Here is a 12,068-nt window from a genome sequence, read left to right as displayed (position 1 = left end):
GCCTGAGTTATGTTCCCGCAGAAACTTGCACACCGTTTATTTATAACGCAAAGCAGGCTGCTGCGGCGGGCACCGGCCGCGGCGGCGGACAACGTCGTATCCGAAATCGGCTACTGAAATCCCATAACAGCGTACGCTGCAAAGCACATGCTGAAAACTAAGTTATAACAATACTTCGAATAAACAACTCGTAGGCAGAAACCGGTTATTTCGCACCACTTAAATAAGCTTTTTACTCCAGCCTACACATTTTCATGTCGATTTTGATGTGCTTCACTTCGTAAAATATACGTAGTCGCTCGATTCGTCTACGTAGATTGTGGAGAGGAGAGCAAGCCATTTGTACCTCCTGTCTTTGGAAAACAATTGTGTGCAGTGCTCTATTATTTTGCTCGTTAGCATAGACTGCTGATCGGCAACGTATTTCGACCATGTTGACAAAGTGTTGCAGGGATCTTCATTGTTGGGCTCCTCATGAGGCTATGCGTTGTCTGGTGCCTAATAGTGTTTCCCAACTGCTGCTTGGCTCTTGACAACCCTGGTTTGCTCTCAGCAATTGTAGAATCTCGGCTGAGCGTTAGGTATTGACGGCGAATACTGGCTAATCTTGGCTAGCACTCACGATTGTTGGTTAACTATCGGCTAGCTGCGCCTGACGAGTGAGGTAGGATTAACAATCGGCGGTTAAAACACGCTATGAAGTATTACATACGCGCTAATAAACCTCTGCAACTACACTTTACGTTGCACTAGAGTATGATCTTTGTTCTCTTTCTTTTACGTCCACACAAGGCAGCGCCGGGTGCACTGCACTCCTGCTATTTAGACCACTACTGCCTGAGACGGTCACGCGCCTTGTTCTTGTACATATTCAAAATAGACTGCAAGAAGGCCATGGATATAGCAAGGGAGTAGTACGCACGAAAGCACCGTCTCGTAGTGGAATATTATTGGAAATTATATACGCATTTCTGCACAGACAACCTATCACCCATGTGACAACTATTGCCGAAAGACGTCAAATGAAATCCACCTTGATTCTGAGAAAAAAAACAAGCAGACAAACCCCATGTGTACAGCCGAAGAAAACAACTGTTATGGGACCGAGCATTCCAAACAAGAACTCGCTATCATGGAAAGCAATGCCAGGAGATCTAATATACCGCTCGCCGCTCTATATCCAGTGCTATAATGTTCAAAGCCGCAATGGTTTCTTTTATGAGCTGATTTCCGAGAACAGATAGCACCTATGATTTGTGGAATACAGGCACACAATCACATTTGTAGCAATGTTGAGCTACATGCGAGTAAGACTTTCCTGCAATGAACGATTTCACTTGAACAGCCTACCGCTATTGCACCTGCTCTTCTGGCATATCTGCACACGACCGCACGGACAAGGCTGTAGGGAGTGTTCCCTTGTGTCGTGTTCCATTTTATGTCGTTCAGCACTTCTTGAGCTGCAAGACACAAAAGGGAACACATTTTTTACACTCGTAGTACATTTTGACGATCCCTGACACGTATTGTTTAAGCTTTCTGCTTTCGAAGGCACAAGTGGTAGTTCAACTAATGGGCAGAAAAAAATCGCACCATCTCCCGGTAAAGGGGACCACGAGGCGATGCGAAGCAGCGTTTCGGCATGTCGAGCCCACGTTTCAGAGGGGGAGTGGACAGGGGGAGATGGGCAGTGGAGAGGGTGAGTGGAGAGGAGGTGTGGAGAGGGTATGCGCATGCGCAGTAAGGGTGGTCACGCCGCACACCACCGGTTTGAATTGCGTCATAAGATGCTTGGCACCTAAAGAACACCATACTGGCGAGAGGACAGGGAACAATTTTTTGAAAACGTTTGGATACTTTGTGCATATATGGAAGAACTGCTGGGAGTTTCTTATAATGCGGTACTCGGTAAAAAGAGATACTGTCTGTCCCACCCTCACACGTTTCATGAGTTTCTCAATGGTTTGCCGGGTGACGCTATCAGGAAACCCAGCATATTTTACTCACGGCTGTTGTTCAGAAAAACTGATGCCCATGTTACAACAGCATGATTGAAAGACCACATAATACAATCACGAAAAAGCAACGTTTTATTTATAACTCTAGGGTTCCTCGAGTAAAATTTACCCAGCGGCTTCTCCGAGAGAGGGCTATACGTCCCATAAACGCGGTCGCGCTTTGCTTATAATGGCATGTATAAAAACAGCAGCTGATTACCCTTTGGAAGCTTGGAAGTATATTCCAATCCTAAACCACAATTTGTGGAAACTTTATTGATATTGTAGTGAAGAGTACGAGACGACGACGAAGCAGCCAAGAAAGCAAGCCACATCGTGAGCGGTAGCCACGCGACCCGAGCTTGCGCTTGCTTGGATTTTGGACCCTCGACGTTCCTCATCGTTCCTTCACGTTTGTACATGAATAAACCACGTGACATTTGGTGGAGGTACGTGGGATCCCCTACGACCCTGGATCTTCGCTCCCGTAAGCTTCCCCCCCTTCGTGATACCAACATGGCCACCGAGACTCCTTCCCAGCCTGGCCCTTCGGCTGTCCACGTCACTTGTGGCGCCGTGTATCCTCAGCGGGACCCCCCCATCTTCTCGGGCTCCGGTGAATCGGACGTGGACGAGTGGCTGTCGAGGTATGACAAAGTCGGCGCCAGCAACAGATGGGACGATCCAATGAAGCTTGGGTATGTGCAATTCTACCTTGCCGACATAGCCCAACTGTGGTATCACAACCACGAGGCCGAGCTTCCATCTTGGTCAGCTTTCAAGACTGCTATCAAGGACGTCTTTGGACGGCCTGCGGCTCGCAAGCTTCTCGCCGAGCAGCGCTTGCGTCAGCGTGCACAACAACCGGGTGAGACCTACACGGGTTACATCGAGGATGTCCTCCATCTGTGCACCCGCGTCGACCACATCTTGAAGGGCATCGAGGACGGCGCCTTCCAGCTGCTGCTCGCGCGGAATCCCACCACAGTCGCTGCGCTAGTTTCCCTCTGTCAGAGTTTCGACGAATTGCGCAGGCAGCGCGCGATCGCCCGTCAGGCCCTCCCGACCCCCGACACGCTCTCCAGCTTGCAGCTAGCTGTCCCTCCGGCCACTCAGCCGACTCTCCAGCCCAAGATCAAAGACTTCATCCGTGAAGAAGTCGCACGCCAGCTGTCCTTACTGCCGCTCACTCACGAGCCGGCGCATCCTCTGGCTCCGGGCATTCAACAAGCCATTCGGACGCAAGTTGCTGAGGCTCTCCCACCCATCTTCCAACAACCTACGCCGCCGTTGCTGCGCGGCCCCCTCAACAGCCTATGCCCTCTGCTCCACCTCGACCACTGATGCCGTCCCATGCCTTGGCGACCACCGCGTATCACCAATCTATGCCTTACGCTCCACCTCGGCCACTTACGCCGCCCCGTGTCTTGCCAACATCCGCGTATGCTTCGTCGCCGCCCATCACAAACCCCTCGGCTCCGTCTTTCCGCCGCTCCGACGCGTGGCGAACCCCGGACAATCGGCCCATCTGTTTCTCCTGTGGCCTCGCCGGCCACGTCGCTCGCCATTGTCGCCTGGTTCCTCCAACATTCGACGCCGTGGGCATGCCAGTTGCGTCGTCGTCCAGGTCGCCCCCAAACTACGCCCCTCCTCACTTCGACGCCGACGGCAGGCCGGTCGCGTCGTCGTCCCGGTCGCCACCGGAGTATGCCCGTGATCAATGACCCAACGACACCCACCGGTCACCGTCTCCTAGACGACGCTCCCTGTCACCTCTGCGTCGCCGACCTGCTGCGCAAGAGGGAAACTGATCGCTGCAGTTCCGGAGGCAAGAACTGCATGCGATGATATGCTCACGCGCGGAGTCATTCAGCCATCTGAGAGCCCCTGGTCGTCCCCTGTCGTGCTTGTGCGCAAAAAGGATGGCTCTATCAGATTCTGCGTCGACTACCGCCGCCTGAATAAGATAACTCGGAAGGATGTATACCCATTGCCACGCCTCGACGATGCCCTCGATTGCTTGCAAGGACCAGTATATTTCTCGTCCTTGGATTTACGATCGGGCTATTGGCAAGTTCCACTCGCTGACCCTGACCGCCCGAAGACTGCGTTCTTTACTCCCGATGGGCTTTATGAGTTCAAGGTGATGCCCTTCGGATTCTGCAACGCCCCAGCTACCTTCGAACGAATGATGGATAACATCCTTCGTGGCCACAAGTGGAATACCTGCCTGTGCTACCTTGACGACATTGTTGTATTTTCCCGTGATTTTCCGACTCATCTTGTTCGTCTTCGCGCTATTCTCACGTGCCTCGCCTCTGCTGGCCTTCAACCTAACATCAAGAAGTGCCATTTTGCTGCGCGCCAACTCACCATACTAGGTCACGTCGTCTGCAAGGAAGGCGTTCTTCCGGATCCCGCTAAACTTCGTGCCGTGGCCGAGTACCCCAAGCCCAATTCCATCAAGACGCTCCGAAGCTTTATTGGGCTGTGCTCATATTTTCGTCGATTTGTGTGCGACTTCGCTTCTATCATCGCACCTCTTACCAACCTACTGACAGCCTCTAACGGCCTGTCGGCTTGGTCACCAGAGTGCGATGAAGCTTTCATGACGCTACGGCGCTTATTAACGTCACCTCCGATACTCCGTCACTTTGACCCTAATGCGCCTACGGAGGTCCATACTGACGCCAGCGGTGTCGGTCTTGGTGCTGTACTGGCTCAACGGAAACCAGGATACGACGAGTACGTTGTTGCTTACGCGAGTCGAACCCTGAAGAAAGCGGAGTGCAACTACTCAGTCACTGAAAAAGAGTGCCTCGCCATAATCTGGGCTTTGACCAAGTTCCGTCCATACCTTTATGGCCGCCCCTTCGAAGTAGTCACGGACCATCACGCGCTCTGTTGGCTCTCATCTCTGAAAGATCCCTCAGGCCGCCTCGGTCGTTGGGCGCTTCGGCTGCCGGAATACGACATTCGTGTTGTTTACAGATCCGGCCGGAAGCACTCGGACGCTGATGCGCTATCCCGCTCACCGTTACCGCCTGACACAGCTTCGCCGTCAGCCACGTCAGGTGTCTTGACGCCCCTTGACTTCGCAGACATGCCGTCGGAGCAACGCAAGGATGCGTGGATCTCCGAACTCGTCGACTTTTTGACTGGTTCATTGGTTCATCCAGCGTCAAGAACTCTCCGTCGTCAAGCCACGCATTTCGCACTCCGCGACGGCCTCCTCTATCGGCGTAATTACGCACCTGACGGTCGGAGGTGGTTGCTAGTGATCCCGCGCCACATGCGCACAGAAGTCTGCACTGCTTTTCACAACGACCTGCAAAGCGCTCACGCTGGCGCTCTGAAGACTTACAACCGCTTGCGTCAGCGATACTACTGGCGCGGCATGTACACGTTCGTGCGCAAGTACGTACATGCTTGTACTGCTTGTCACCAGCGTAAAGCTCCACTTCAACGCCCAGCCGGTCCACTTCAGCCTCTACCTTGTCCGGGACGTCCATCCGACCGCGTCGGCATCGACTTATATGGCCCGCTTCCCCCGACTTCCTCTGGGAATCGGTGGATCATTGTTGGCGTGGACCACCTCACCCGTTACGCAGAGACTGCAGCACTTCCAACGGCTACCGCAAGAGAGGTTGCGTTTCTTATCTTACGCAACTTTGTCCTTCGCCACGGTGCTCCCCGTGAACTTTTGAGCGACAGAGGGCGTGTTTTCCTGTCTGACGCTATTCAGGCCTTGCTCGTCCAGTGCAACATCGTTTATCGAATGACCACCGCATATCATCTGCAGACGAATGGCCTCACGGAACGATTTATTCGCACACTCGGTGATATGCTGACAATGTACACGGCATCAGACCAGACCAACTGGGACACCGTCCTGCCGTTCGTCACGTACGCGTACAACACCGCAACGCACGCGACCACCGGTTTCTCACCTTTCTTTCTTTTATACGGACGCGACCCGTCCTGCACGCTGGACACTATGCTTCCCTATACGCCGGACTCGTCTGAATATACTGCGATTTCTGACGTTGCCAGATACGCCGAAGATTGCAGACAATTAGCCCGTTCGCTGACCACCGAGGACCAAGGCCACCAAAAGCTACGGCACGACACCGACCGACCTCTCTCTACTTTCACGACTGGTGACCTCGTTTGGCTCTGGATCCCATCGAGCACTCCTGGCCTTTCCTCGAAATTGCGTGCCCGATATCAGGGGCCCTACCGCACTCTTTCTCGCACGTCTCCTGTCAATTATGAGGTTGAGCCTCTGACAGCATCCCACGATTTACGTCGTCGTGGTCGGGAAATCGTCCATGTCAGCCGCCTGAAGCCCTATTACGACCCCGCTATACTGACAACGCCTTAGGTCGCCAGGATGGCTCCGCTATTCACCAGGGGCCAATGTAGTGAAGAGTACGAGACGACGACGAAGCAGCCAAGAAAGCAAGCCACATCGTGAGTGGTAGCCACGCGACCCGAGCTTGCGCTTGCTTGGATTTTGGACCCTCGACGTTCCTCGACGTTCCTCATCGTTCCTTCACGTTTGTACGTGAATAAACCACGTGACAATATGCATTACGCTTTGGTAAAAATTACAGCCCTGAAAAAGAACGCAAAATTCATCCTCATTCGTAACTATTTTAAAGGCTACACCCTTAAGAGTACCTTTCATATGATTACCAACTCTTTCTAGCAAATAGTTGCTCAGCAAAGTAAAATCTTTTGAACCGATAAAAATATAGTAGCTTAAAGGAATGGGCTATCTTCCCTTTCGCCAACGGTAGAATTTATGTGAAGGGAATTGATCTCAAGAAACGATTAACAAAAATACCTGAATTATCCTCCCGTGTCTCCACCCCCTTCAAAAAAAAAAAGGCACCTCATCATTTCTTTTTGTGATTCACTAACGCTTTTAGCAGTTTTTGACTTGGAATCTCGTAATACCTGGGTAATAGTTACATATATCAATCTTGAAACATTACGAGAAAATAGTTTAGAGATATCAAGAAATACAACAAGTTCTTATGGGTTGTGCACAAGAAAGAAATCATTGTGTGCAGCGCGTGCACGGTGTTAACCCTTTCGGCCCTGGCGGTGTCAATTGACACCATGACACAACATTTCCCCTAGCACCTCGGAAATGAAACCAAAACTGGCCATCCTTGGGGGAATACTTCTTCAATGATCCCCACTGCGTTTGACACCAAAATTGTGACATGCTTGCGGAGCTGGGAGTCGTAGTGAAGAAGAAGCTTGACCGAAGTCATGGGTGACGCCGAGGCGGGTCAGCTGAGGCGGCTAAGCGCAATTTTCGGGTCGACGTACCGAAGCTGTTTCAATGAGTATAACACTGAAAAATAATACGTGGTTCACATTTTGTGTACTCTAGTGAATAGCGGGAAAAAAGATGCCATTTTTCTCATTTCACAAGCGCTGAGCCCTGATGACCTAATTTGATGTCATGTCTGTAAATCCAATAATAATTGCACCACTGGCTCAATTTTTCGTTTTTGGTCTTCTGAGGTCATAACTATTAGGAAAACAAACACAAAAAATGTCCCCGACCAAAATAAAAAATCCAGGGCTGAAAGGGTTAAGCAGGAAACTTCCACGTGTCTCTTTCTGGTTTGTGTGCCTTTGCGTTAAATCTGGGTATGCCGCCTGCCAAAAAGATACAACAGTTCTGTTGCAGTTCCGCCAGCGCAACTTATTAACGCGATAGCCTTAAAATGCTCATTTGGCAGAAGTTGCTGTTCGGCGTGGGTATCCTTGGTCGTGAGCGAAAATTAGAGTTGTCCGCGAGCGAAAATTCGAGATAGATGCACATAAATAAACGATGAAAATCTCTTGCCTCGAGTTCGGATTGAACCCTGACCTTCTGCGTGGCACGTAAGTGTTATACCACCGAGCCACACCAGCGCTTGAAACCATCTCGAAAAAAAAATACTCCATACAAATGACATGTAGTGGGAGGAGTCTCGTTATTGCATGCACTGGAGGAGTCTCGTCGCAGAAGTGCAGAACTGCACCAGACATCAAAACCTGTGAATTGCACAACGAGCGGGTAGTTTAAAGGCCCACCCATTAAAAAGCGTTCAGGCGCAATTAGTCATCATCATCATCAACAACAAGAGCATCAAGAAAATGAGAAGCTCCGCAGGCTCCCGCGTTGCCTTACGGAGGCGTAGTGGATAGTTTAATCATTTCGCAAAAGAAAGAATTATGACGTCGTGGGCAAAGCGCAACTGTATTTACAGTAGACATTCTAGCATAGCTTGAAATGGCCATTGCTACGCGCCCAGAGGTTCCTTTCTTTGCGGCACGGTCGAGGCTAATGATGGCGAAGACGATGCGAACGGGGCCCGATCACGTTATCGCATTCAACTCTTGAAGGCGAAGCTCAAGTGTCCTCAAAATTTTGTGTGTGCACTTTCATTTACCATTGCCTTTCCATTTGTGGCAGCCTTTGTGGCTTAGTGGTTACGGTGCTTGGCTGCTCGCAGGATCGTAGTGGGTTCACTCTCGGCCGCCGTGGCCACATTCCATGAAGGGGAAACGCTAGAGGCAAGTATACAGTTGAATGTTGATGAGTGGTCGAAAGTGTGAGGATTCTTCCCGTACGGCGTATCTCAGAGCCTGAGTCCATTTACGACGTTAAGGTCCATAGAGAAACCGACAAACTTTTGGATTTCTACTTGAGGTCGTCCACACCTAAGCTGAACACTTAATTAGTTTTAAAGCCTCATAGAAGCTGATGTTTAATACATTTGTCGGAAAATTATTGATTGAGGTGAAAGCCCTAGAAGTCTCATCGAACACGAAAAATGACTGTCGGCGACGGCGTCCTGCATCGACGGCATCAAACGAGTGATGCAAATAGCATCATTACGTGATGATGTCACAGATAGCCAAAATCGGTCATTTCATGATGACGTCACTATGACGTCACCATGTGCTGTCACGTAACGTGAAGTCACATGATGATGTAATCACATGACGTCGTCGCTTGGTCAAACGCGGACCGATCACGGAGACAGCGCAAAACTAGGTGAGCTGCAGAAAGCTTGCAATGCCTCCGATCTTGGATGCAGTGAAAAACCACGTTAGGTGCAGAAAACTCTCGGACGGGAGCACGAGTGAATCAGTACATCGGCTGAGAAGCAAGGAAAGATGATGTAGTGTAGAAAAAACTTGCAATGTGGCCATTGAAGAGCCTGCCATGATTTTTCCCTTTCCCGCCTTGTCACGGATACTCAGATGGTGTGGAGATGCATTGAGAGCACTTAGCGGCGGGAGCAAGATATTTAGGAACAACCAAATGGGAGACTGAAGATTTTTGACAGTGCACAACGAGAACAAAATAAGCAAATAGTACTTAAGGAAAGGGAGCGCAAGTATGAATGAGAGAAACTGGAGCGCGAGTTTGAACGTGCAAGAGAGCTGCTGTAAATTGAGACTAGCGCGACTGAATGGTATTGCGCAAGGTGAACAGAGTGTGGCACCCGTATTCTCCTGCTCGCAGTCACCAAAAACCACCCGAATGTATCCCTGAAAATTGATTGGGCAGTTTTATGAAAGACGTGATGACCTAGATGCCTACGTGCGTAGATTTGAACGAATTGCCCGGGTTCAAGGTTGGGATTGAAGGGATTGGGAAGCAGCACTCAGTCTGCCTCTGGTCGGGGAAGCGTTAAGTGTTTTTGGTCGGGTGCCAGCCGATGATTCAATGGAAAGTGATAAGGTTAAGAAGACTGTGTTACAAATATTTAGGTTGACGGCGGAAGGTTTCCGCCGTCCTTGCGCTCGTCCTGCGCTGGTCCTTGTGTACTTCTCGTCTGTGTCTTCGTGTTGCTGCGCAAAATTATCGTTAGGAAGCTTTCCGGGATCGGTTTCGTGGGTGCCAGCAGGCAATGCAGGGACAGCAAAGCAGTTTGTGTGCCGCTTGTAAAATTATTTGAATAGATGGCTAGAGATGCCAAGTGTGGAAAAAAAAAACGTACGAAGGTGTGCGTTATTGCTTGGTCGTTGACCAGTTCCCAAATCTCTGCAGCAATAAGGTCAGTGCCTTTCTAAAGAACGAAGGGTAGCTTCACTCAATTATGTTGCAGATCATGCTGACCAATATTTGGAGGCACAGGAGCTTAGAAGCATAGGGAAGTCTATTGAGGATGTCGCGAAAACAAAACCAGATGAGACAAAGAATAGGCCTCAGCGGGTAACGAGCATGGCACAGCGAGCACTCAGTAGTTCCCTGTGTAACCGCATTATGCACCGGGCTATGAACTGTCGAGCTGGGGATGGACGTTCGCATCCACATGTAGTGCGTAGTGCGTCGGTTGTGCAATAGAAAGTGACACCGCGCGAATGAGTGTAGGTCAGGGACTACCATGGAGGAAGGAAAAACGGAGGAGGGCCCCTGACGTCACTGTGAAGTCTTGGTGAAGCCGGAAGTCGGCCATATTGACTGGGAAGATCCTCTTCCCTTCTTTACATGCGAACAGCGCAGTAGAAGACATGTTTCACACTCCGGCTGGAAAACCACGGGGGCGACGCGCAACGCGTGCCGCGTGCCGTGGCGATCAGAAACCCACGGAAAGGAACACGGTGGCCAGCGCGATACTGAAGGCGAAATCATCTATTCCGACTATGCTGCTCCTGCGCTGACCGAAGTTTATGAAACATTGTAAAATTATACCTTCAGATTTTGCTTTTATTTACTTATATGAAAATTAAGATGCTTTATCGGCAGGCCGGCCAATTTATTGTTCCGACGACCAGGCGCGTGCAATTTGTATAGCGTTTTTTAACGCTGTAGTTTTATGCTGCTGCTTTGTTTTCATCTGTTCGGGCTTTTAGCCAGACTGCGAGCTAGATGCGGCGATACAAGAAAGCCGTGCATTCTCACAGCACTCAAGAATGCTCTGCGATTCGTACTTGGCGTACGAGCGCAAACACCTATTTTGGTCGGGGCTTTATTTTGGTCGGAATCACTTTAACTTACGGACCAGGTTTCGGGCGATCAAGTACCGGGGAAATATGGCGAGCAACAGCCTGCCGACAAGAAGGCAATTACAAGAGAACGCCACGAACTAGATACATTGACGCATGTGGTGTCAATGTTTATACGAATTTTATTCGCGCACAGTGCAGAAAATACGATCAGCTGCGCACCGACTCGCATGGCTGGATTGCTTCTCTCTCACGCAGCACCCGGTCACCGTACCCGTGCACCACGTAAAAGCCCACCGGTGTCAGGCAACTAGTGACCATGTGCACCGTGCAGATATGCCAACGACACTTGAAAGCGTATGCTCTATGCTGAGAGTACGCTGCAAGGAGCGAGTATCGTGACTAAAGGAAAAATTGTTTTAATAGGCACAAGCGAGTTGGTACTTTAAACATATAGAACACGAAACTATGATGTCCTCATTTCGTCTTGCGGGGTGCTAGTGTTTCGTCTGCTGGCACAAGCAGGAACACTTCACAACCGTTCCTGATAAGCAAGGCGTTAATCTTGTAGATTCTGTAGCGGACAGTACCAAAAGGGAGCGTAGGTAGAGCTCCGTTATGAAATACGCATATGGTGGGCATGCCCTCCTACAAAGTGCCGATTTCGCGAGTAGAACTTGAGTGACCAAAATACAATGGGTAGAGGGTAATAAAGCGAGACAACTGTTGATATCGTTCAGAAGTTGAAATGCGAAATAATGCTTGTAGCATTGGGCAGTAATGCATTGATTGATTGCGTGGTGAATAGAACGATAGAGACAAGTGACTTATATAGCAGTTTGGTGAAGCGACCTGTGAAGTGTGTGTGGCAAGTGTGTGATGAGGTGTCAAGTGAATGGCCCTGTGAATTGATGAAATGACATCGTAAGTGTTCAAAAGGCACAGGCACTACAGCAGAAAGGAAGAGTTTTTGGAAAGCTTTCGGAGGGGGCTGTGAAGAAAAACAAACACATACATTTCGCCTTCGAGTCGTCTTAGGCGACTGCAAAAGGGACCATATGAGTATTTTTACTGTTTATCTACATCATTATTACATGTCAACTA

At 50.0% G+C, this 12,068-nt stretch overlaps 1 protein-coding gene across 1 annotated transcript in view; it reads left to right on the top strand.

Moving 5' to 3' along the window:
* Positions 1-12,068, top strand: part of LOC119385464 (oxygen-dependent choline dehydrogenase-like) — a 78,122-nt gene that overhangs the window by 33,930 nt on the left and 32,124 nt on the right. The window lies entirely within an intron of this gene.

The sequence above is a fragment of the Rhipicephalus sanguineus genome, chromosome 3 (genome assembly GCF_013339695.2).
Source record: "Rhipicephalus sanguineus isolate Rsan-2018 chromosome 3, BIME_Rsan_1.4, whole genome shotgun sequence".
NCBI lineage: Eukaryota > Metazoa > Arthropoda > Arachnida > Ixodida > Ixodidae > Rhipicephalus > Rhipicephalus sanguineus.
The sequence above is the reverse complement of the archived record's forward strand: the minus strand, read 5'-3'. Positions and strand labels throughout refer to the sequence as shown.